This window comes from Oncorhynchus nerka, linkage group LG4 (genome assembly GCF_034236695.1).
Source record: "Oncorhynchus nerka isolate Pitt River linkage group LG4, Oner_Uvic_2.0, whole genome shotgun sequence".
Taxonomy (NCBI): domain Eukaryota; kingdom Metazoa; phylum Chordata; class Actinopteri; order Salmoniformes; family Salmonidae; genus Oncorhynchus; species Oncorhynchus nerka.
In genome coordinates, this window is record NC_088399.1 from 90,899,971 (window position 1) to 90,927,248 (window position 27,278).

The 27,278-nt window shown below is 45.6% G+C and overlaps 1 long non-coding RNA gene and 1 pseudogene across 1 annotated transcript; one reads left to right on the top strand and one right to left on the bottom strand.

Annotated features, from left to right (window-relative positions):
- The window catches only part of LOC115116592 (MAP7 domain-containing protein 1-like), an 89,411-nt pseudogene extending 71,918 nt beyond the window's left edge, over nucleotides 1-17,493 (top strand).
- On the bottom strand, nucleotides 14,877-23,914 carry LOC135571483 (uncharacterized). Its single transcript, XR_010463858.1, has 3 exons — nucleotides 23,489-23,914; nucleotides 23,270-23,350; nucleotides 14,877-15,204 (listed from the first exon to the last, which is right to left on the bottom strand). It is a non-coding gene; the product is annotated as an uncharacterized LOC135571483 (long non-coding RNA).
- Between the last annotated feature and the right edge of the window lie 3,364 nt (nucleotides 23,915-27,278).

The following is a 27,278-nucleotide window of genomic DNA, read 5'->3' on the forward strand; positions in this document are numbered from 1 at the left end:
ACAGTATACACCAGACTACCACTAGTTACAGTATACACCAGACTACCACTAGGTACAGTGTACATCAGACTACCACTAGTTACAGTACAGTATACACCAGACTACCACTAGTTACAGTACAGTATACACCAGACTACCACTAGGTACAGTATACATCAGACTACCACTAGTTACAGTACAGTATACACCAGACTACCACTAGTTACAGTACAGTATACACCAGACTACCACTAGGTACAGTATACATCAGACTACCACTAGGTACAGTACAGTATACACCAGAGTACCACTAGTTACAGTACAGTATACACCAGAGTACCACTAGTTACAGTACAGTATACACCAGACTACCACTAGGTACAGTACAGTATACACCAGAGTACCACTAGGTACAGTACACACCAGACTACCACTAGGTACAGTACAGTATACACCAGAGTACCACTAGGTACAGTACAGTATACACCAGAGTACCACTAGGTACAGTACAGTATACACCAGAGTACCACTAGGTACAGTACAGTATACACCAGAGTACCACTAGGTACAGTACAGTATACACCAGAGTACCACTAGGTACAGTACAGTATACACCAGAGTACCACTAGTTACAGTACAGTATACACCAGAGTACCACTAGGTACAGTACAGTATACACCAGACTACCACTAGTTACAGTATACACCAGACTACCACTAGTTACAGTACAGTATACACCTACCACTAGTTACAGTATACACCAGACTACCACTAGTTACAGTACAGTATACACCAGACTACCACTAGTTACAGTATACACCAGACTACCACTAGTTACAGTACAGTATACACCAGACTACCACTAGTTACAGTACAGTATACACCAGACTACCACTAGGTACAGTACAGTATACACCAGACTACCACTATTTACAGTACAGTATACACCAGAGTACCACTAGGTACAGTACAGTACACACCAGACTACCACTAGGTACAGTACAGTACACACCAGTACCACTAGTTACAGTACAGTATACACCCAGACTACCACTAGGTACAGTACAGTATACACCAGACTACCACTAGTTACAGTACAGTATACACCAGACTACCACTAGTTACAGTACAGTATACACCAGACTACCACTAGTTACAGTATACACCAGACTACCACCAGACTACCACTAGTTACAGTACAGTACAGTATACACCAGACTACCACTGTACAGTATACACCAGACTACCACTAGTTACAGTACAGCATACACCAGAATACCACTAGTTACAGTACAGTACACACCAGACTACCACTAGTTACAGTACAGTATACACCAGACTACCACTAGGTACAGTACAGTATACACCAGACTACCACTAGTTACAGTACAGTATACACCAGACTACCACTAGTTACAGTACAGTATACACCAGACTACCACTAGTTACAGTACAGTATACACCAGACTACCACTAGTTACAGTACAGTATACACCAGACTACCACTAGTTACAGTACAGTATACACCAGACTACCAGACAGTATACCAGACTACCACTAGTTACAGTACAGTATACACCAGAGTACCACTAGTTACAGTACAGTATACACCAGACTACCACTAGTTACAGTACAGTATACACCAGAGTACCACTACAGTTACAGACTACTAGTTACAGTATACACCAGAGTACCACTAGGTACAGTATACATCAGAGTACCACTAGGTACAGTACAGTATACACCAGACTACCACTAGTTACAGTACAGTATACACCAGAGTACCACTAGGTACAGTATACACCAGACTACCTCTAGTTACAGTATACACCAGAGTACCACTAGGTACAGTACAGTATACACCAGACTACCACTAGTTACAGTACAGTATACACCAGAGTACCACTAGGTACAGTATACACCAGACTACCACTAGTTACAGTATACACCAGAGTACCACTAGGTACAGTATACACCAGACTACCTCTAGTACAGTATCTGTACCATAGGTACAGTCTGTACAGACACAGTATGACTCCTCTGAACCAGACTACCACTAGTTACAGTACAGTATACACCAGAGTACCACTAGGTACAGTACAGTATACTGACTACCACTAGTTACAGTATACACCAGACTACCACTAGTTACAGTACAGTATACACCAGACTACCACTAGTTCAGTACTACACACCAGACTTCCACTAGGTACAGTATCTTTGTTTCATGCATTATTTCTGACACGGAAGTAAACTCAGTCAGATAAATCCTGCAGAGCCCAATGTTACCAACAAGGATCACAGCTGGCCAGAGGTCCACGCTGAATAACTGGTCTCACTGAATAACTGTGTCTGCCATCAGTAGGTGGCCTAACTATTAGGGGTCCTGACCTGACCTGTCTTTCCTGCCTGTTTTCTTCATGTCTGTGATGCACTTAGACTCTCATCACTGCTCCCGTTCAGCCTCCGCCAGTTCCCTGGACGCCTCTCCCACCACCACCCTCACCGGGACTCCTCCGAACGCTGTCCGCCAGCACTCCCGACATCACACAGCGCCAACGCCGACGGAACTCAACGCTGGTCAGCGCTACGTCCTCACACACACACACACACACACACACACATGTTCAAGCATACATGTTAACACCCCACACACACTATAGTGTAATTCCAGGTATTCTGCCATAACTGTTCACCCTTTTGTTTCTCAAAGTTGGATAAGAAGAAGAAAGAGAAGAAAGACTGAAAAGAGAAAGTTCTGAAGAAGTTCTACCGACCAGATCCAGGCCGGAGTTCAGGTATTGTTAGGACACATGACACAGAACACAGGACACTGATTACAGGACACAGAACACAGATTACGGAACACAGAACCCAGATTCCTTAATACAGATTACAGAACACGATTACAGGACACAGATTACAGGACACAGATTACAGGACACAGATTACAGGACACAGATTACAGAACACAGATTACAGAACACAGATCACAGAACACCGATTACAGATTACAGAACACTGATCACAGATTACAGAACACCGATTACAGAACACAGAACATAGGATGGAATAGAGACCAGAATCTGTCTTGTGCCAAACAGTAGAACTGCTCTAAACAGTCCTATACTTCAGGTCTCTGCCCAAATAAAGGAAACACTTCCTTCAATTAGGGAGATAAAATATATTGAAAGCAGGTGCTTTCACAAAGGTGGGGTTCCTCAGCAATTCCTCAGCAATTCATATCCCATCATGCTTAAGGTCATATATAAAAATGTTGGGCAGACCATCATTTTGCCCATTATTTTGGCTACAATGACTATGCCCCCATAGGATGACAATGCCTCCATCCACAGGTCACGAGTGGTCATTGAATGGTTTGATGAGCATGAAAACTATGTATGCCATGTCTGTCTCAGTCACCAGATCTCACATATGGATGATTCTGGAGCAGCACCTGAGACAGTGATTTCCACCACCAGCAACAAAACACCAAATAATGACATTTCTTGTGGAAGAATTGTGTCGCATCCCGCCAATAAAGTTCCAGACACTAAGAATCTTCTCCCTCTTCCTTCCTCCCTGCCTCCTCCCTCCCTTCTCCTTCCCTCTCTTCCCCACTTATCTCTTTTCATCTGTTATCCTGCAGCAGTACCCCAAAACCCCAAAACCGACCTCCATCACCTGTGGCCCCCAAAAGCAAACTGTTGTCCCCCTGCCCTCCAATGGCTCCCAAAACCCCCTCCACGGGCAAGAAGATCCCCACAGGCACCAAGACCCGCCCCAAAAGAGCCCAGACCCCTGTCAGGGTACAGCTTCAGCCGGTCTCTGTGGAAACTAACAACAAGCCCCATCAGCCAGACACTCCTAAGGAGACAAAGAGTAAGTTTGTTCGCCATGGTTACCGTATCCAAGCTCCAGGATGTTTCTTTTCAGCTGTTACTTCTTGTCTTCTCTGCCTTGAGAAAACACACATTGTATCAACTCTATGATGTTTGCCTCATATGGTCCTTGAAGTGTATTCCGTGGTTATGGTCCATCGTGTGGCTTCAGATGTGAAACAGAGGCCTCTCCTGTCTCTCTTGCTCTTACAGGCTCCAGTAATGTTCCTGCTATAATGGTGTCTTCGGCGCCGGCGACACAAACATCTCTTAGTGCACCAGTCACAGTGGCCGCCTCTACCCAATCCTCAAACCTACAGCTGACTGCCTCTGCTGCCTCAACTCCCACAACTGCCTCCTCTGCTGCCTCATCTACTGCTGCCACTCTGGCTTCCAGGCCCTCAGCCGGCACCAACGACCCAGAGGAAGCAGCTCGAGTGCTGGCTGAGAAACGCAGACAGGCCCGGGAGCAACGGGAGAGAGAGGAGCAGGAGCGCCTGGAGCAAGAGAAGAGGAAACGGTCAGTCAGACTCTGGCTGGAATTGATGAGACATGTCATTGAGTTGGTTATTATAGTACTGTAGTATTATTGAATGTTTTTGATCTGTCTGTCTGTCTGTCTGTCTGTCTGTCTGTCTGTCTGTCTGTCTGTCTATAGCAGGGGTTCTACACCTTTTTAGCTCAAGGCCCAAATGAGAAATTGACTGTCTTCCCGTGACCCAAATTGTTCTCCAATGACCCAAATTAAAAATAAATAGTGTGTGATGTACAAATGTATTCTCATAACTCACGATCCACCTTTCACATGACCAGGGCCCGATTTGGGTCCCGACCCATAGTTAAAGAAACCCTGGTCTATAGACATATGAATGGTTTACTGTTTGCCTCATGTCCAAGACAAGTGTGTACCATACATTGATAGTGTGAGCATATACTGTATGAGCATGTGCTGACCTGACTGAGCATGCTCCCCATGCAGGATTGCTCGTGAGGAGGGCATGGCTCAGCAGGCGGAGGAGAGGAGGCGCAGGGAGGAGGAGGCACGCCTCATGGCGAAGGAGCAGCTTTTGAGAGACGAGGCCCAGCGCCTGGAGGAGGAGAAGGGGGCGAAGGAGAAAGCCAAGGCGGAACAGGAGGAGAACCAACGCCTGCAGAAACAGGTGCGAGATCGACAGGCAGTCTTCACTTACAGCATAGAAGAAGATGTATGACACAGGTTCACTGATCTTAGGTCCAGGAAACGGTATGAGAGGGAATGTTTGCTGTAAGGCCTACAATCAGCATGTCATTGTCACCATGCCTTCTCCAGGCAGATGCCCAGAATTTATTGGCACTGAGAGAGCCGCTGTCAGAGTGCGATAGTGACAGCTCTGTCCTCCCCCTGTCCCCGTCTCTGCTCTGCACTGCAGTGGGCTGACAGGGGATAGATAGTGACAGTGTTCCCACTACCCCTGTCCCCCTCTCTGCTCCGCACTGCAGTGGGCTGACAGGGGATAGATAGTGACAGTGTTCCCACTACCCCTGTCCCCCTCTCTGCTCCGCACTGCAGTGGGCTGACAGGGGATAGATAGTGACAGTGTTCCCACTACCCCTGTCCCCCTCTCTGCTCCGCACTGCAGTGGGCTGACAGGGGATAGATAGTGACAGTGTTCCCACTACCCCTGTCCCCCTCTCTGCTCCGCACTGCAGTGGGCTGACAGGGGATAGATAGTGACAGTGTTCCCACTACCCCTGTCCCCCTCTCTGCTCCGCACTGCAGTGGGCTGACAGGGGATAGATAGTGACAGTGTTCCCACTACCCCTGTCCCCCCTCTCTGCTCCTCACTGCAGTGGGCTGACAGGGGATAGATAGTGACAGTGTTCCCACTACCCCTGTCCCCCTCTCTGCTCCGCACTGCAGTGGGCTGACAGGGGATAGATAGTGACAGTGTTCCCACTACCCCTGCCCCCCTCTCTGCTCCGCACTGCAGTGGGCTGACAGGGGATAGATAGTGACAGTGTTCCCACTACCCCTGTCCCCCTCTCTGCTCTGCACTGCAGTGGGCTGACAGGGGATAGATAGTGACAGTGTTCCCACTACCCCTGTCCCCCTCTCTGCTCCGCACTGCAGTGGGCTGACAGGGGATAGATAGTGACAGTGTTCCCACTACCCCTGTCCCCCTCTCTGCTCTGCACTGCAGTGGGCTGACAGGGGATAGATAGTGACAGTGTTCCCACTACCCCTGTCCCCCTCTCTGCTCTGCACTGCAGTGGGCTGACATGGGATAGATAGTGACAGTGTTCCCACTACCCCTGTCCCCCTCTCTGCTCCTCACTGCAGTGGGCTGACAGGGGATAGATAGTGACAGTGTTCCCACTACCCCTGTCCCCCTCTCTGCTCTGCACTGCAGTGGGCTGACAGGGGATAGATAGTGACAGTGTTCCCACTACCCCTGTCCCCCTCTCTGCTCCGCACTGCAGTGGGCTGACAGGGGATAGATAGTGACCGTGTTCCCACTACCCCTGCCTGTAGCATTCAGACATGCTTGAGTCTCCCCCGAGGGAAGACCAGTGCAGTTTGTTGTTTGTTCGACACTGCCAGCAGCCATCTTCCTTGCCGTGTGTGTCAAGATGGTGAGGCGTCATATTCATACAACATTTTTCAGCTCATCTCATGAACCATGACACAGCCAGTTTTAACTTCCAGGAAACTTTGAATGTTAAAACGTCATTGCGAACATCTGTAGTTACTCAACTGTATACAACCTGTGTTTTGCACTGTTTAGGAAGCATAGCAACCTTGTTCTTTTGATGGATGTCGTTATGTAGATATGTGCTGCCTGTGGTGTAGCCCATGGGTTTGTTTGGAACTGATGTGATCACAGCTTTGTTTTCATCCCATCATGCATCACCTATTTAGTACTGATGAAGGATCCAGTAGGCTGTGTACTGGCATTATTACAGGGAGATAAAGCCCTGCCCTACAGCCTACTACAGTCTTGACTGGGAATATGTTGCCACCTAGTGGTTAGAAAAGGGGACATTAATCTACTCTTGTATTCATTTGGTAATAATACTTTTTTACATTCCATCATTTGATATTATATGAAATGAGGGTTTTATCTAGACTGACACAATTCTCTTGTTGAGTCATTTCCCTGTTAGGGTTAGGGTCTTAATAGAATGATGGGTTAGGGTCTTAGTAGAATGATGAACATCCTATAGTATTGATGATCTTATTGATGATGTTGTTTTGTCCCGTCTATGTCAGAGGGAGGAGGCCGAGGTCAAAGCTCGTGAGGAGGCAGAGCGTCAACACCTGGAGAGAGAGAAGCACTTCCAGAAGGAGGAACAGGCGCGCCTGGAGAGAAAGAAGGTGGAGCGGGGAGGAGGGAGGAGAGATGGAGGATGGGATGAGGGATGGAGGAGAGATGGAGGGATGGAGGAGGGATGGGGGAGGAGAGATGGAGAGATGGAGGGATGGAGGAGGGATGGGGGAGGAGAGATGGAGGGATGGAGGAGGGATGGGGGAGGAGAGATGGAGGGATGGAGGAGGGATGGAGGGGATGGAGGAGGGATGGGGGAGGAGAGATGGAGGGATGGAGGAGGGATGGGGGAGGAGAGATGGAGGATGGGAGGAGGGATGGGGGAGGAGAGATGGAGGATGGGATGAGGGATGGGGGAGATGGAGGAGGGATGGGGGAGGAGAGATGGAGGGATGGGGGAGGAGAGATGGAGGGAGGGATGGAGGGATGGAGGAGGGATGGAGGGATGGGGAGGAGATATGGAGGAGGGATGGGGGAGGAGAGATGGAGGGAGGGAGGAGAGATGGAGGATGGGATGATGGGATGAGGGATGGAGGAGGGATGGGGGGAGGAGAGATGGAGGAGGGATGGGGGAGGAGAGATGGAGGGAGGGAGGAGAGATGGAGGATGGGATGAGGGATGGAGGAGAGATGGAGGGATGGAGGAGGGATGGGGGAGGAGAGCTGGAGGGAGGGAGGAGAGATGGAGGGAGGAGAGATGGAGGGATGGAGGAGGGATGGGGGAGGAGAGATGGAGGGATGGAGGAGGAGAGATGGAGGGATGGGGGAGGAGAGATGGAGGGATGGAGGAGGGATGGGGGAGGAGAGATGGAGGGATGGAGGAGGGATGGGGGAGGAGAGATGGAGGGATGGAGGAGGAGAGATGGAGGGATGGAGGAGGGATGGGGGAGGAGAGATGGAGGGATGGAGAGATGGAGAGATGGAGGAGGGATGGGGGAGGAGAGATGGAGGGATGGAGGAGGGATGGGGGAGGAGAGATGGAGGGATGGAGGAGGGATGGGGGAGGAGAGATGGAGGGATGGAGGAGGGATGGGGGGAGGAGAGATGGAGGGATGGAGGAGGGATGGGGGAGGAGAGATGGAGGGATGGAGGAGAGATGGAGGGATGGGGAGGAGAGATGGAGGGAGGGAGGAGAGATGGAGGATGGGATGAGGGATGGAGGAGAGATGGAGGGATGGGAGGAGAGATGGAGGGATGGAGAGGGATGGGGGAGGAGAGATGGAGGGAGGGAGGAGAGATGGAGGGAGGGAGGAGAGATGGAGGGAGGGAGGAGAGATGGAGGATGGGATGATGGATGGAGGAGAGATGGAGGGATGGAGGAGGGATGGGGGAGGAGAGATGGAGGGATGGAGGAGGGATGGGGGAGGAGAGATGGAGGAGGGAGGAGAGATGGAGAGATGGCAGTAGAGATGGATGAGAGATGGAGAGATGGAGAGATGGAGGATGGGATGAGTGATGGAGGAGAGATGGAGGGATGGAGGAGGGATGGGGGAGGAGAGATGGAGGGATGGAGGAGGGATGGGGGAGGGAGGAGAGATGGAGGGAGGGAGGAGAGATGGAGGGAGGGAGGAGAGATGGAGGATGGATGAGGGATGGGGGAGGAGAGATGGAGGGATGGAGGGATGGGGGAGAGATGGAGGGAGGGGGAGAGATGGAGGATGGGATGAGGGATGGAGAGATGGAGGAGGGATGGGGGGAGGAGAGATGGAGGAGAGATGGAGGGAGGAGGAGAGATGGAGGATGGGATGAGGGATGGAGGGATGGAGGAGGGATGGGGGAGGAGAGATGGAGGAGGGATGGGGGAGGAGAGATGGAGGGAGGGAGGAGAGATGGAGGGAGGGAGGAGAGATGGAGGATGGGATGAGGGATGGAGGAGAGATGGAGGGATGGAGGAGGGATGGGGGAGGAGAGATGGAGGGATGGAGGAGGGATGGGGGAGGAGAGATGGAGGGAGGGAGGAGAGATGGAGGGAGGGAGGAGAGATGGAGGATGGGATGAGGGATGGAGGAGAGGGATGGGGGAGGAGAGATGGAGGAGGGATGGGGGAGGAGAGATGGAGGGAGGGAGGAGAGATGGAGGGAGGGAGGAGAGATGGAGGAGAGATGGCAGTAGAGATGGATGAGAGAGGGATGGAGGGAGGAGAAATGGAGGGAGGAGAGATGGACGGAGGGAGGAGAGATGGACGGAGGGAGGAGAGCTGGATGAGAGAGGGATGGAGGGAGGAGAGATGGAGGGAGGAGAGATGGAGGATGGGAGGAGGGATGGAGAGATGGAGGATGGGAGGAGGGAGGAGAGATGGAGGATGGGTGGAGGGATGCTGGGGGGAGGGATGGATGGATGAAGGGGACTGAAAAAGTATAACTTGTCTTTACTTTCTACTTTCTACATAAATATAGAACCAGTAAAGATACACAGTGCATTAGTTGTAAATAATCAAATCCAGCAGCTGACAACTTCTGCCTCTGCTGTTAAACTCCACAGCGCCTTGAGGAGATCATGAAGAGAACTCGTAAAAGTACTGATGCTGGAGAAAAGGTGATTGATGTAAGGCCCATGCTTCGTATAACAACCCTTCTAGACCCTTTATTCAGATGAAACATTATACAGTTGAAGTCTGAAGTTTACATACACTTAGATTGGAGTCATTAAAACTCGCTTTTCAACCACTCCACAAATTTCTTGTTAACAAACTATAGTTTTGTCAAGTCGGTGAGGACATCTACTTTGTGCATGACACAAGTCATTTTTCCAACAACTGTTTACAGACAGATTATTTCACTTATAATTCACTGTATCACAATTCCAGTGGGACAGAAGTTTACATACACTAAGTGCCTTTAAACAGCTTGGAAAATTCCAAAAAATGATGTCATGGCTTTAGAAGCTTCTGATAGGCTAATTGACATCATTTCGGTCAATTGGAGGTGTACCTGTGGATGAATTTCAAGGCCTACCTTCAAACTCAGGGCCTCTTTGCTTGACATCATGGGAAAATCAAAATAAATAGACCTCAGAAACAAATTGTAGACCTCCACAAGTCTGGTTCATCCTTGGGAGCAATTTCCAAACGCCTGAAGGTACCACGTTCATCTGTACAAACAATAGTACGTAAGTATAAACACCATGGGACCATGCAGCCGTCATACCGCTCAGGAAGCAGACGCGTTCTGTCTCCTAGAGATTAACGTACTTTGGTGTGAAAAGTGCAAATCAGTCCCAGAACAACAGCAAAGGACCTTGTGAAGATGCTGGAGGAAACAGGTACATAAGTATCTACATCCACAGTAAAACAAGTCCTATATCGACATAACCTGAAAGGCTGCTCAGCAAGGAAGGAGCCACTGCTCCAAAACTGCCATGTGCACCTGCACATGGGGACAAAGATCATACTTTTTGGAGAAATGTTCTCTGGTCTGATGAAACAAAAATAGAACTGTTTGGCCATAATGACCATTGTTATGTTTGGAGGGAAAAGGTGGAGGCTTGCAAGCCGAAGATCACCATCCCAACCGTGAAGCACGGGGGTGGCAGAATCATGTTGTGGGGTGCTTTGCTGCAGAACGGACTGGTGCACTTCACAAAATAGATGGCATCATGAGGAATGAAAATGATGTGGATATATTGAAGCAACATCTCAAGACATCAGTCAGGAAGTTAAAGATTGGTCGCAAATGGGTCTACCAAATGGACAATGACCCCAAGCATACTTCCAAAGTTGTGGCAAAATGGCTTCAGGACAACAAAGTTAAGGTATTGGAGTGGCCATCACAAATCCCTGACCTCAATCCTATAGAAAATATGTGGACAGAACTGAAAAAGTGTGTGCTAGCAAGGAGGCTTACAAACCTGACTCAGTTCCACCAGCTCTGTCAGGAGGAATGGGCCAAAATTCACCCAACTTATTGTTGGAAGCTTGTGGAAGGCTACCCGAAACGTTTGACCCAAGTTAAACAATTTAAAGGCAATGCTACCAAATACTAATTGAGCATGTAAGCTTCTGACCCACTGGGAATGTGATGAAAGAAATAAAAGCTCAAATAAATAATTCTCTCTACTATTATTCTGACATTTCACATTCTTAAAATAAAGTGGTGATCCTACCTGACATAAGACAGGGAATTTTTTAACTACGATTATATGTCAGGAATTGTGAAAAACTTGAGTTTAAATGTATTTAGCTAAGGTGTATGTGAACTTCTGACTTCAACTGTATGTGTTTTCTTATTTAATTGACTGAATTCATAATAGTGTCTGTCCAGATGTTCATGTTCTTGATAATAACACCTCATCCACCACCAATGTGTAGCAACCTTGTGTGATACACAGCAACCATTTGTCCCATGTTCTGTTCTTCTAGCCTTCACTGCCGAATGAGTCCAATTCCCCAGCGCAGGTCAACGGCAAAGATAGTACGAAGAACAGTAAAGGTAAGTTACATACATTGCCATTCTGCTGTCTCCTTCAACCTGTGATCTGATTTGATAAAAATGTATTTGGGTATAAAAAATATATATATATTATACAACATCCCAGCTAACAACAAACGTTCCCACAACTTTAGAGAACGTTTCCTTAAGAGTTTCATTAGGCTTTTAACTAATGCTTTCTTTGCAATGTTACAGTGATGTGCAAGGAATGTTTCCAAGAGACCATCCCCTTAATGTCAAACAGAACTTACCCAGAACATGGTTACCATGTTCTCAGAATTTAAGATATGTTCTAGACACGTTTCATGGGAACTTTGCAAGAACCTTTGTGTCCAGTTATCTGAGGGTTAGGAGAATATTCCATAAACGGCCCACCAAACATATACAGAACATGGTTACCATGTTCTCAGAACATAAGATATTAATGTTCTAGACACGTTTCATGGGAACTTTGCAGGAACATTTCTGTGTATTAGTTGTCAGAATGTCACCTGATGGTCCCAAAGAAACCATTACTGTTGCTGAGCCAATCAAGGCTCTGATTGGTGAACCAGTGAACCGTTCATAGCTCTGTGTCTGTTGGCAAGATTAGAGATACAAACACACACACAGGGCTTTTAACATCATTTTTTTCAACTTACATATTTGATTACATTGTGTATGTTATTTTATAAAGTAATTCTTTTTCACCGTGTCCTCACCTGGGATTTGAAGTCACAACCTCTTGATTCACGGTACTCAGATTTTCCCACTACGCCACCGTGTCAGTTCTCTTACTGTTTTCATCATTGATTTGATTTCGGCCTACTTTTTAAAGGCTTTCAGTATAGTTGTGATGTTGGTGGGACATGTCAACCTGTTTTAATGATCCTCCTGAATCACTACGATCAATACAAGTTTTTCTTGAGTGTACTTTTAACAGAGCTAAGATTTACTTCAAAGTCCATTCACAGCCTTACACCTATCCATTTGTCCCAGATCTACATTCCTGCCTGGGGGGGAGGGGAGGAAGAAGAGGGGGAGGGGAGGAAGAGGGGGGGGGTTCAGAGTACCATGAGCCAAGAGGTTGTGAGTTCAAATAATTTGATATTGAACCAATTATGGCAGTAAACAGATCATGCAATAGCCACGTAAAAACCTAATTCTGCTCATCTTAATCTGCGTAAGGTTAAAAGGATATTCTGAGAACACGGTAACCATGGCGTAAGGTTAAAAGGATATTCTGAGAACACGGTAACCATGGCGTAAGGTTAAAAGGATATTCTGAGAACACGGTAACCATGGCGTAAGGTTAAAAGGATATTCTGAGAACACGGTAACCATGGCGTAAGGTTAAAAGGATATTCTGAGAACACGGTAACCATGGCGTAAGGTTAAAAGGATATTCTGAGAACACGGTAACCATGGCGTGAGAACACGGTTAAAAGGATATTCTGAGAACACGGTAACCATGGCGTAAGGTTAAAAGGATATTCTGAGAACACGGTAACCATGGCGTAAGGTTAAAGGATAAGGTTAAAAGGATATTCTGAGAACACGGTAACCATGGCGTAAGGTTAAAAGGATATTCTGAGAACACGGTAACCATGGCGTAAGGTTAAAAGGATATTCTGAGAACACGGTAACCATGGCGTAAGGTTAAAAGGATATTCTGAGAACAGGATATTCTGAGAACACGGTAACCATGGCGTAAGGTTAAAAGGATATTCTGAGAACACGGTAACCATGGCGTAAGGTTAAAAGGATATTCTGAGAACACGGTAACCATGGCGTAAGGTTAAAAGGATATTCTGAGAACACGGTAACCATGGCGTAAGGTTAAAAGGATATTCTGAGAACACGGTAACCATGGCGTAAGGTTAAAAGGATATTCTGAGAACACGGAACCATGGCGTAAGGTTAAAAGGATATTCTGAGAACACGGTAACCATGGCGATAAGGTTAAAAGGATATTCTGAGAACACGGTAACCATGGCGTAAGGTTAAAAGGATATTCTGAGAACACGGTAACCATGTAAGGTTAAAAGGATATTCTGAGAACACGGTAACCATGGCGTAAGGTTAAAAGGATATTCTGAGAACACGGTAACCATGGCGTAAGGTTAAAGGATATTCTGAGAACACGGTAACCATGGCGTAAGGTTAAAAGGATATTCTGAGAACACGGTGAGAAACCATGGCGTAAGGTTAAAAGGATATTCTGAGAACACGGTAACCATGGCGTAAGGTTAAAGGATATTCTGAGAACACGGTAACCATGGCGTAAGGTTAAAAGGATATTCTGAGAACACGGTAACCATGGCGTAAGGTTAAAAGGATATTCTGAGAACACGGTAACCATGGCGTAAGGTTAAAAGGATATTCTGAGAACACGGTAACCATGGCGTAAGGTTAAAAGGATATTCTGAGAACACGGTAACACGGTAAAAGGAACTGAGAACATGGCGTAATGGCGTAAGGTTAAAAGGATATTCTGAGAACACGGTAACCAGGTTAAAATGATATTCTGAGAACACGGTAACCATGGCGTAAGGTTAAAAGGATATTCTGAGAACACGGTAACCATGGCGTAAGGTTAAAAGGATATTCTGAGAACACGGTAACCATGGCGTAAGGTTAAAAGGATATTCTGAGAACACGGTAACCATGGCTGTTAAAAGAATTCTGAGAACACGGTAACCATGGCGTAGGTTAAAAGGATATTCTGAGAACACGGTAACCATGGCGTAAGGTTAAAAGGATATTCTGAGAACACGGTTAAAAGGATATTCTGAGAACACGGTAACCATGGCGTAAGGTTAAAAGGATATTCTGAGAACACGGTAACCATGGCGTAAGGTTAAAAGGATATTCTGAGAACACGGTAACCATGGCGTAAGGTTAAAAGGATATTCTGAGAACACGGTAACCATGGCGTAAGGTTAAAAGGATATTCTGAGAACACGGTAACCATGGCGTAAGGTTAAAAGGATATTCTGAGAACACGGTAACCATTGTAACCACGTTCTGTTTAGCATGCTTAAAAGGTTTGCTGAAGGTCTTTGCTAACATAGATAGAATGTTCCCCTAAATAACTGATAACTGGACAATCAAACGTTAGGGGAACATTACAGGTAACATTACATTAAATTGTTCTCTCTCCCTAGAATTGTTAGCTGGGCTGTGCTTTAGATCCCAAGAGGATGGCACTTATTTACAAAGTGGTCTTGGATGCTAACAAATAATGTCATGATTTAAAAGACAAGACACTTACAAAACATTATACATTCAATTAGAGAGATAACACTCAGTCTAGGACCATTTTATTTGTCATTTTAAAGAGAGCAACTTTTGTTTTTTTTCATGCAGCTCCTAAAATGCAGCAGATTGAAGCAGAATCCAGCCCTGTGCTGAATGTTGTCCGGCCAGCCATGCACCAGAATGGCCTCTCAGCCAACGGGAAGGCAGCTGAATTTGAGCAGATCATCCAGCTGTCCAATCACAGCAGGAGCAGCAACGGTGGGCCGGGAAAACCGGGGAGTGGCATCGTCAGCGACCCAATCCTGGCCTTCGAGGGAGGAGATCCCTTCCTGATGAAAACGGGTCCCATGAAGCCTCAGCATGCTGCAGGTAGCTATACAGGTCAGGATTAGGACCAGACATGCCATATCATTTTAACATTTCAAATGAAGCATTCTATCACTGTGTCAGTACATAGCACTCTAGGATGTACGCAATCCATAACTCTATAACTACACTACCAGCATGTGTATAGAGAATCACAGGGTGGATCTTGTGCTAAAAGGTATTCACCCTGTAGTTAGCTACAACCATTACTAGAGTTTACAGAGAGGGGACTCCAAACCTTTACCACTATCCCAAAGCCTGGGTCCTAGCCTCTGGAGAGGTGAGAGGTGCGGGGGGCTGCCTTAATCGACATCCACGTCTTCAGCGCCCTGGGAACAGGGGATTAACTGCCTCGTTCAGGGGCAGAACAACAGATTTTTACCTTGTCACCTCGGGTATTCGATTCAGCAACCGTACGGTTACTGGCCCAACACTCTAACCACTAGGCTACCTGCCTCCCCCTCTAACCACTAGGCTACCTGCTCTAACCACTAGGCTACCTGCCTCCCCCTCTAACCACTAGGCTACCTGCCGCACCATAATATATCCCATGTTTATGTCCCCACAGCCCAAGGGTTCTAATGATAAAGGCACGTGCAGAATATCATCCCTAGAACTGAAAATTTTGAATGATAAGGTCTGATAGACGGTACTGTAGACTTCAAACTAGCTCATATTCCCAATTGAAGCAGAAAGCAATGCTGATTTTTTTTCTCTCTCTTTCTGTTCTTTCTCTCCCTCTCTGTTCTTTCTCTCTCTTTTTCTCTCCCTCTCTGTTCTTTCTCTCTCTTTTTCTCTCCCTCTCTGTTCTTTCTCTCTCTTTTTCTCTCCCTCTCTGTTCTTTCTCTTTCTTTTTCTCTCCCTCTCTGTTCTTTCTCTCTCTTTTTCTCTCCCTCTCTGTTCTTTCTCTCTCTTTTTCTCTCCCTCTGTTCTTTCTCTCTCTTTTTCTCTCCCTCTCTGTTCTTTCTCTCTCTTTTTCTCTCCCTCTCTGTTCTTTCTCTCTTTTTCTCTCTCTTTCTGTTCTTTCTCTCTCTTTTTCTCTCCCTCTCTGTTCTCTTTTTTCTCTTTCTTTTTTCTCTCCCTCTCTGTTCTTTTCTCTCTTTTTTCTCTCTCTCTCTGTTCTTTCTCTCTCTTTTCTCTCCCTCTCTGTTCTTTCTCTCTCTTTTCTCTCCCTCTCTGTTCTTTTCTCTCTTTTTCTCTCCCTCTCTGTTCTTTTCTTTTTCTCTTTTCTCTCTCTTTCTGTTCTTTCTCTTCTCTTTTTTTTCTCTCTTTTTTCTCCTCTGTTCTTTCTCTCTCTTTTTCTCTCCTCTGTTCTTTCTCTCTCTTTTTCTCTCCCTCTGTTCTTTCTCTCTCTTTTTCTCTCCCTCTCTGTTCTTTCTCTCTCTTTTTTTCTCTCCCTCTCTGTTCTTTCTCTCTTTTTCTCTCTCTTTCTGTTCTTTCTCTCTCTTTTTCTCTCTCTTTCTGTTCTTTCTCTCTCTTTTTCTCTCTCTCTCTGTTCTTTCTCTCTCTTTTTCTCTCCCTCTCTCCAGAAGTTCTCTGAGACACCAGGCTTCCACACGCTTTACTCCACTAGTTGATGTGTGCCACACACTGCAACAGCTTCTAAAGGAAGTGTGTCAAACAAAGAAACAAACTATGGACTAAACTTTGAAATCACTTAAAAACATCAAATTCCACAGAGGTCCTGAGGGAGGAAGAAAACTCTGCGAAGAAAAAAGAAAAAAACGTAAATGAAAAAAAAATATTGTCTGTCTTCTCGGCATGTTTTGGTGCAACATACGTTGGGTTTTGTTGAAAATGTCAAATGGAGATTTTATGGTGCACCTTTAAATGGCTGACAATGTAATATGAGGAGTTTTAGAGCATTGTAAGACCTGGAAATATACAGTATTTGACTACGGTTATTATTATCATTGTTGTTATGCTATTGCTGTTGTTATCTTAAAGTTGAACAAAGTGGGTGTTTGTTAGTCTTGGAATAATTGGGTTATTTAACTAGGGGAGGAAGCAGTGGGAGGATGCTGTCAGGGGAAGCTGTGGGATAAAGCTTAATGAACGGGAGAAGATGTCTCTTTCTTTCTGTGTGTCTGTCTGTCTGTCTGTCTGTCTGTCTGCGTGTATGTCTGTCTCTGCCTGTCCCTGTCTGTCTGTCTGCCTCTCATTTAACTAAGATATGATATAGACTAAAGAGTAAGTTGGATCCGTGTGGACATCGACTCTAGTGCGTTAACATCTGACATGTCTGCCATAACGTCATGTTTCACCTGAGACTGTCTTAAAGTTTCTCTGGCTCGTTTCTTCTTCAATTGTATTGCTGTTGTGATACAGAATAAGTTTAGGTTGGTTTCTTCGGCAGTTCCCATGGCGATCACCTTAATACAGGTAGAACTATCAGGACACAGTATCTGTCCTCTATTCCTGGCCGCTGCTATCAGAACGCAGTATCTGTACTCTATTCCTGTCCGCTGCTATCAGAACGCAGGATCTGTCCTCTATTCCTGTCCGCTGCTATCAGAACACAGTATCTGTCTATTCCTATTCAGAACACAGTATCTACTCTATTCCTGTCCGCTGCTATCAGAACACAGTATCTGTCCTCTATTCCTGGTATCTCAGAACACAGTATCTGTCCTCTATTCCTGTCCGCTGCTTCAGAACACAGTATCTGTTCTCTATTCCTCCGCTGCTATCAGAACACAGTATCTGTCCTCTATTCCTGGCCGCTGCTATCAGAACACAGTATCTGTCCTCTATTCCTGGCCGCTGCTATCAGAACACAGTATCTATCCTCTATTCCTGGCCGCTGCTATCAGAACACAGTATCTGTACTCTATTCCTGTCCGCTGCTATCAGAACACAGTATCTGTCCTCTATTCCTGGCCGCTGCTATCAGAACACAGTATCTGTCCTCTATTCCTGGCCGCTGCTATCAGAACACAGTATCTGTCCTCTATTCCTGGCCGCTGCTATCAGAACACAGTATCTGTCCTCTATTCCTGGCCGCTGCTATCATCTGAACAGAACACAGTATCTGTACTCTATTCCTGTCCGCTGCTATCAGTATCTGAACTGCTATCAGAACACAGTATCTGTACTCTATTCCTGTCCGCTGCTATCAGAACACAGTATCTGTACTCTATTCCTGTCCGCTGCTATCAGAACACAGTATCTGTACTCTATTCCTGTCCGCTGCTATCAGAACACAGTATCTGTACTCTATTCCTGTCCGCTGCTATCAGAACACAGTATCTGTCCTGTCCGCTCTATTCCTGGCCGCTGCTATCAGAACACAGTATCTGTACTCTATTCCTGTGCTGCTATCAGAACACAGTATCTGTACTCTATTCCTGTCCGCTGCTATCAGAACACAGTATTCTGTCAGAGCACAGTATCTCCTCTATTCCTCAGAACACAGTATCTGTCCTCTATTCCTGGCCGCTGCTATCAGAACAACACAGTCAGAACGCAGGATCTGTCCTCTATTCCTGGCCGCTGCTATCAGAACACAGTATCTGTCCTCTATTCCTGGCCGCTGCTATCAGAACACAGTATCTGTCCTCTATTCCTGGCCGCTGCTATCAGAACACAGTATCTGTCCTCTATTCCTGGCCGCTGCTATCAGAACACAGTATCTGTCCTCTATTCCTGGCCGCTGCTATCAGAACACAGTATCTGTCCTCTATTCCTGGCCGCTGCTATCAGAACACAGTATCTGTCCTCTATTCCTGTCCGCTGCTATCAGAACACAGTATCTGTCCTCTATTCCTGGCCGCTGCTGGTTTAATGGCTGTGACTCATATAAGCTGCCTCCTGCCTGGTTTATCCAGTGAAGGATGAACTTCTAGACACATATATTCATATTCCAGGCTTCTGACGGAGGGAGAAATATTAAGGTGGGGAAGGAGAGGAGGGAGGTTGAGAGATTTAATCAGATCAAAGGACAGATGGAGTGTGAGAGAGACAAACAGAGACAGAAAGAGTGAAAGATGGAGAGCGAGAGATGTGTTGAAGGTCCAAATCAGCACTTTTTTATTTATCTCAATATCAAATTATTGTCACACTTTATTTGATAGTCTGGATTTTCCATCTGTAGATGCTCTCCTACTATCAACAAACTATATGTCGATAAGCAACTGCTTGTTAGGTTTAGAATTAGGGTTAGAGTTAAGGTTAGGGTTAGTAGATAGTTGAAAGGTTACTGATACTCCTAGTCTTAGTCTGTAGAGCATCTACAGATGGACTACCCAAATGAAGTGGTACCATCATTATTTCTTGGGAACAATTCAGTTCCTTAACAGCGATTAAAAAAAACATTTTTATGTAAATGGATTCTTATCAAAGGGCAATTTCTCTAGCAAGAATTCTGCTATGACTGGGAGTGGTCTGAGTGGGGAGGGGAAAACAGAAAAATAGCTGTTATTGGCAGATAGGGTTGGAACGCTCTTTCTTATTGGTCTATTAACTAATTTACCGCATGGTGATGTCACAATGCATGTCCAAAACTCCATACCACCAAAACAGGCTGAAATTTCAGGCGTTAAAAAAAAAAAACTGCTATTACACTAAAAGGGCATTATCATCATTTTCACAATTTCATAGTATTAATTCCTAAAACTCATAGTATGGAAATATATATAAAACACAGGGAAAAATCACCTTTTTTTTGTCTGCACTGGGCCTTTAAGTGCAGCCATACAGCTGTTCTGTCTGATCACACTTCACTAGGAATCACTGGGGTACAATTGCCAGCCCGTTTCACCCAGAGTAGCAGCTGGTGATGTGAATAAATCAATCCGTTTCATCCCTCCATTCCAGACATATTTTTTCTCTCAAGAGGAGACTGTGCAATGTTGTATTTTTTGGTTGTTGGTGCAAATTGTGTGGTTTCTCCCTCACCAGTACGACACGTGGACAATGGTAATAGTGAGTTTATAGGTTAGTTGTTTGGTCATTAGTTTGATACAAGTATGCTTAGTCGTTTTAGATTATAATGCCACAAGGTGGCAGCATTAGCTTTCTGATTTCTCCTGCTGGTCTTTTATAATGGTATCTTTATCACAAATGTGTTCAGCCTCATCTACAACAACACATGGATTCTATTTAGTACATTCAAATTCAAACAATAAAATTGAGAGTTTTACTCGCTGGTATTTTAGTCCCTCAAAAGTAGGGACATCAAAACATGACTCATCACCTCTCATTGTCGAAGCACCACCAGCATTCCCAAAACAAGTCCCACCCACTCTGATGGATGATCTACAGCTGATGCTGACTGAACAAAGGAGCTTCTGTCTATCTTTTTATTTATAGTTGAGAGTGTTAACAGTCAATGACATATGGGGCTTCAGCCATGGCCTGTGCCAAGAGGGGTTGCAATCCCAATTGGTACCCTATTCCCTCTGTAGTGAGCTACTTTTGACCAGGGCCCGTCAGGCTCTGGTCAGAAGTAGTCATTCTGGTCAAACGTTGTGCACTAGATAGAGAATAGGGTGCCATTTGGGACGCAATGGGACTTAACTCATTGGGAATGGGACGTTACTGGACATGGGGAACTGGATCCATCATGATGTCATGATGACCAATGCCTGCATTTGAAACATCCAATCTACGCTGAAGCTTTGCAAAGTGGCAACATTACAGATGGTTTACTGCAGTATTGATTGGCTGCTGTTATTTACGCATGATCCTCCCTAACAGATTACACACAGTGCATCTTTCAAGGTTTTGGTTGCTATGGCTAAAACCATTGATATTTGCATTTGTTGTGTTGTTAGAGACGTCTCAGGTTTCTACTGCGGTTACAATTTCAACGTATAAAGGTCGTCGAACTGTGATGGAATAATGATTTGATGCATCGGACTAAAAATGTCCACACTAAAAGGTCAGACACCTGTTATCTGTGCAGGACAGGCTGTATTTGTTTAGCCGTTGCTCTGGGTTACGGCATCATCATGACTGAGCCTTGTAGTGAAAGCAGACACTAGGACAGGTGTGTGTGTGTGTGTGTACATGCCTGTGTTTCCACGGTCACTTTAACTTTTCTATCCAACATAATCAACCAATTTGTTGTTGCATTGTAGAGAAGGGACCTGTAAGGAAGCATTTAGTTGGAAAGTGTATACCATGTGTATCCTGTATATATGACTAATAAAACCCTCAGACGAACCATCAAAAGGGCAAAGCGTCAATACAGGACTAAGATTGAATCGTACTACACCGGCTCTGACACTCGTCGGATGTTTTAGTTAAGGGCTTGCAAACTATTATGGACTAACTAGTGGTTAGAGCGTTGGACCAGTAACCGAAAGGAATCCCTGAGCTGACAAGGTAAAAAATCTGTTGCAGGGCAGTTAACCCATTGTTCCCCGGGCACCGAAGACGTGGATGTCGATTAAGGCAGCCCCTTGCACCTCTCTGATTCAGAGGGGGTTGGGTTAAATGCCGAAGACACATTTCAGTTGTACAACTGACTAGGTATCCCCCTTTCTCTTTCCCTACAAAGGGACGCACAGCCGTGAGCTGCCCAGTGACACGAGCCTACCAGACGAGCTAAATTACTTCTATGCTCGCTTCCAGGCAGCCACACTAAAGCATGCATGAGAGCATCCGCTGTTCCGGGCGGCTGTGTGATCACGCTCTCTGTAGTCGATGTGAGTAAGCCCTTTAAAACAGGTCAACATTCACAAGCCCGCAGGGTGGAACAGATTACCAGGACGTGTACTCTGAGCATGCGCTGACCAACTGGCAAGTGTCTGACATTTTCAACCTGTCCCTGACCGAGTCTGTAATACAAACATGTTTCAAGCAGACCACCATAGTCCCTGTGCGCAAGAACACTAAGGTAACCTGCCTAAATGACTACCGACCTGTAGCACTCACGTCGGTAGCCATGAAGTGCTTTGAGAGGCTGGTCATAGCTCACATCAACACCATTATCCTAGACCCACTCCAATTTGCGATCTCTATTGCACTCCACACTGCCCTTTCCCACCTGGACAAAAGGAACACTTATGTGAGAATGCTATTCATTGACTACAGCTCAGCGTTCAACACCATAGGACCCTGGGACTAAACATCTCCCTCTGCAACTGGTTGCATCACCGCCTGGTTTGGCAACTGCTCGGCCTCCGACCGCGAGGCACTACAGAGGGTAGTGGGTATGACCACATAGGTGTTCCTTTTGTCCAGGTGGGAAAGGGCAGTGTGGAGTGCAATAGCGATTGCATCATCTGTGGATCTGTTGGGGCGGTATGCAAATTGGAGTGATCTAGGGTTTCTGGGATAATGGTGTTGATGTGTGCCTAGCAGGATTTCTTATATGCTTCCGGGTTAGATTCCCACTCCTTGAAAGCGGCAGCTCCAGCCTTTAGCTCAGTGCGGATGTTGGCTTTAATTCATGGCTTCTGGTTGGGGTATGTACGTATGGTCAATGTGGGGATGATGTCATCGATGCACTTATTGATGAAGCAAATTATTTATGTGGTGTACTCCTCAATGCCATCGGAGAAATCCCGGAACATTTTCCAGTCTGAGCTAGAAAAGCAGGCCTGTAGCTTAGCATCTGCTTCATTTGATCACATTTTTATTGATCTAGGCACTGGTGCTTCCTTCTTAAAAAAAATCTTATTAGCAGGAATCAAGAGAAAATAATTTTGGTCAGATTTGCCAAATGGAGGGCGAGGGAGAGCTTTGTACGTGTCTCTGTGTGAGGAGTAAAGGTGGTCCAGAGTTTTTTTTCCCTCTGGTTGCACATATAACATGCTGATAGAAATTTGGTAAAACTAATTTAAGCTTCCCTGCATTAAAGTCTAAGAGCGCCACCTCTGGGTGAGTGTTTTATTGTTTGCTTATGGGGAATACAGCTCATTCAATGCTGTGTTAGTAACAGCCTCTGACTGTGGTGGTATGTAAACAGCTACAAAAAATACAGATGAAAACTCTCTAGGTAGATAGTGTGGTCTACAGGTTATCATGAGATACTCTACCTCAGGCGAGCAATAGCTCGAGACTTCCTTAGATATCGTGCACCAGCTGTTATTTACCAAAATACAGTCCGCCACCCCTTGTCTTACCAGACACCGCTGTTCTGTCCTGCCGGTACAGCGTATAACCAGCCAGCTGTATGTTGATATTGTCATCATTCAGCCACGACTCTGTGAAGTATAAGATATTACAGTTTTGAATGTCCCGTTGCTAGTTTAATCTTCCACGTAGGTCATCGATGTTATTCTCTAAAGATTGCACATTTGCTTGCAGAATGGAAAGAAGTAGGTGCTTATTCGATCACCTACCAATTCTCCGAAGGCAGCCCGCCATCTGGCCCCTTTTTCTCCAACTCCTCTTCACGCAAATCACGGGGATCTGGGCCTGTTCCCGAGAAAGCAGTATATTGTTCGCGTCGGGCTCGTCAGACTCATTAATGGGAAAAAAAGGATTCTGCCTGTCCGTGGTGAGTAACAGCAGTCCTGATGTCCAGAAGTTATGTCTGGTAATAAGAGACGGTAGCGGCAACATTATGTACAAAATAAGTAAAAAATAAGTTACAAACAAAAAAACACAATCGGATGGGGACATGTAAAACATCTGCCTTCTTCTCCGGGAACCATCTTTACTGCATAACTAAAGATGATAATACAGTAAATATAACTAACAGCATGTGCTGTATACAGCTTGTTTTCAGTTTGGTTTTTATCAAGAACATGGCAGACTAGAACCAGGAAATGGTTTGTATTCCACCCTCATAGGGGACTTCCTGGTCTTAGTTTTACTTTCTCTTCTTCTGCTGACTCGAGGTGAGTCTTCTTTTCTGTTTTCAGGATTTCTTACTATTACGTGCTTTGCTAACCTGTGATTTTAAACTGATCTTATGTGATATTTAGTATGCTTGTCTTAAACCAATTATTTAAATGTTTTTTAAAAATAGTTTGACAGAAGAACAGCCATAACAAGGATTTAATGGACATCCAATGGGGCATTCTGTAATGCCCTTTGTACTTGTGTGTCGACCATATAAAAGAAAGATACGACATTGATGTAAACCTTACCTCACCAACATTATCTAAAGAGGTGTAGGTTATTATATTTTATTAATACCTGTGTAAAATGCTGAAATAGTCAACATCTTTCCTTGTTAAGCAATGGAATGAATGCAATTTCCTTATGGATTTGTTTATATATTTTTTTCTGAATTGAATGTACATTTCATGCTAGGTTGATACAGAGTGTTCCACTATGTAGTGAATGGATGCATTCCTTTTAAGCTGTTGAGGATTTAAACAACATATATCTAAATAAACTATCATTTAACTAGGCAAGTCAGTTAAGAACAAATTCTTAATTACAATGACGGCCTAGGGACAGTGCGTTTAACTGCCTTGTTCAGGGGCAGAACCACATATTTTTACCTTGTCAGCTCGGGGATTCGATCTAGCAACATTTACGGTTACTGGCCCAACGCTCTAACCACCAGGCTACCTGCCGCCTGAAATGACCCTATGTGGAAATAAAATGCATTTTTATCAAGTGACCAATACAGAGCGGAGGTAATATTACCACCAACAAACTAAGGTGTTTTCTTTTTGATATGTTGTTTTCACTTAGACATAATGCACAGTTCTCCCCAGATTAAGAGGGACAGGGGGAGTTAGGCGGAGGGGGGCAATGAGGCCTGAGTAAGGAGGAGGTGCAGGGGGTTGGGGTCAATGAGGCCTGAGTAAGGAGGAGGTGCAGGGGTTGGGGTCAATGTGGCCTGAGTAAGGAGGAGGTGCAGGGGTTGGGGTCAATGAGGCCTGAGTAAGGAGGAGGAGCAGGGGGTTGGGGTAAATGAGGCCTGAGTAAGGAGGAGGTGCAGGGGGTTGGGGTCAATGAGGCCTGAGTAAGGAGGAGGAGCAGGGGGTTGGGGTCAATGAGGCCTGAGTAAGGAGGAGGTGCAGGGGGTTGGGGTCAATGAGGCCTGAGTAAGGAGGAGGAGCAGGGGTTGGGGTCAATGAGGCCTGAGTAAGGAGGAGGTGCAGGGGTTGGGGTCAATGAGGCCTGAGTAAGGAGGAGGAGCAGGGGGTTGGGGTCAATGAGGCCTGAGTAAGGAGGAGGTGCAGGGGGTTGGGGTCAATGAGGCCTGAGTAAGGAGGAGGTGCAGGGGGTTGGGGTCAATGAGGCCTGAGTAAGGAGGAGGTGCAGGGGGTTGGGGTCAATGAGGCCTGAGTAAGCAGCAGAATTACCCTCAAACTTGTCTTTCTGCACAACTAGAGCCACATAGGTTGCGTCACAAATGTCACCCTATTTTCCTACATGGTGCCCTATGGGCCCTGGTCCAAAGTAGTGAACTATATAAGAAATAGGGTTCTATTGTGGACAGCTCTCAGCCAGGAGGAGCAGGAAATGGGTCACAGCACAACATGGTTCACGTCAGCACTGCAGCAGCAGCCGTTCTGTTCCCACAGGATATCTACAGTACCTCCGGTCTCCTATGGAAGTAAAGGGCAATGATCAAGGCTTGAAAATAGAAACAGGGACTGACTAAACATGTGGTTCTTTTTCAGTGTTGTTTAAGGTTATGGTGGCCAGCCAGCCACTCACTGCTCTTAAAATGACATTCCTTCAATGGGAATGCAGTAAACTGGGAATCACACTGATGAAACCACACAAGTGTTTCATTTGATAAAAAGTCTAATTAAACCCTTGAATTGATTTTATTTTATTATTTGTATTATTATTTGTTGTTTCCTGATCTCTCCTTCATTGTACCTATCTTTCCTTCATTGTGCCATGGGCTTAGTGTTGTCATGTGTTGATTTTTGCAGGATGAGTTCAGGACTGCAAGTATACTAATCTGGAGAGCCTATGACTAAATGACTCAAGTTCTGGCATAACAACTTTACCCATTTATTTTTATGCTTGCAATTATGTGGTGTGTAACAATTTCCTAAACATAAAGGGAGAAGGAGGATCCCTGAAGGATTTTGCATTTGAAGCACGGCACGAAGATTGTTTCACATAGGCCCCAAACCTCAGTTGACTGGCTGTTGGACTACAGTCATAAAAACTCTTGAGTATCAAGACCTTAGACAAATGAAACTTTAGTAGCTGGTAAATGAGTTGTAGAAGGGATTTTACAGCAGACATAGCCACATATCATCAGGTTTTAAACAATCCTTGCCATATACTCGCCCTGTAGGTTAGTACTTTTACAGGGTCAAAACCTTGGTGGCAACAATGTTCATTGTCAGCCTCCTTTTGCCTGTTTAGTTCCATAGCTATTGGAATGTAAGCCCAAAGTGAGACCATAAACAGCCTATAATAGTGATTGACAGGTCTAGGAGGCATGTGGGCTACACAATGTGAATGAATTGTGCAGGGCTACTTTTAACCTTGGCACCACCAGCTCTAGAGACACCTGCTGTCCAGAAGCGACCGAAGGGAAGGGAGAGTGGCAAAAAAAGGATTTGTATCACTGTCTAAGGTCAAAAGGGGGATAGATTTACTACCGCAGACAAGGGAATGATATGATGATATGGAGACAATGAGGTATTGGAGCTGGCAGTGCCTAATTATGATGAGATGTTATACAGTAGAGTATATGGGAGTAGAGAGTGCACCATATAGGGAATATGGTGCCATTTGGAACACATAAAGAGTCTACTGTCCCTCCTCTGGGCAGTCCCTCTCCTTGAGATGGCTTTAGAGCACAGCTGGGTTTGTCTCCTCTCTACAATCATAATGATGATATCCTGTTTGTCTGTGGTGGACAGACAGATGGTCATTTAGATTATATCCTGTAGGTCTGTGGTGGACAGACACACTGTTATTTAGATGATATACTGTAGAGCTTGGGTGGACAGACAGATGGTCATTTAGATGATATACTGTAGAGCTTGGGTGGACAGACACACGGTTATTTAGATGATATACTGTAGAGCTTGGGTGGACAGACACACGGTTATTTAGATGATATCCCGTAGAGCTTGGGTGGACAGACACACTGTTATTTAGATGATATACTGTAGAGCTTGGGTGGACAGACACACGGTTATTTAGATGATATCCTGTAGAGCTTGGGTGGACAGACACACTGTTATTTAGATG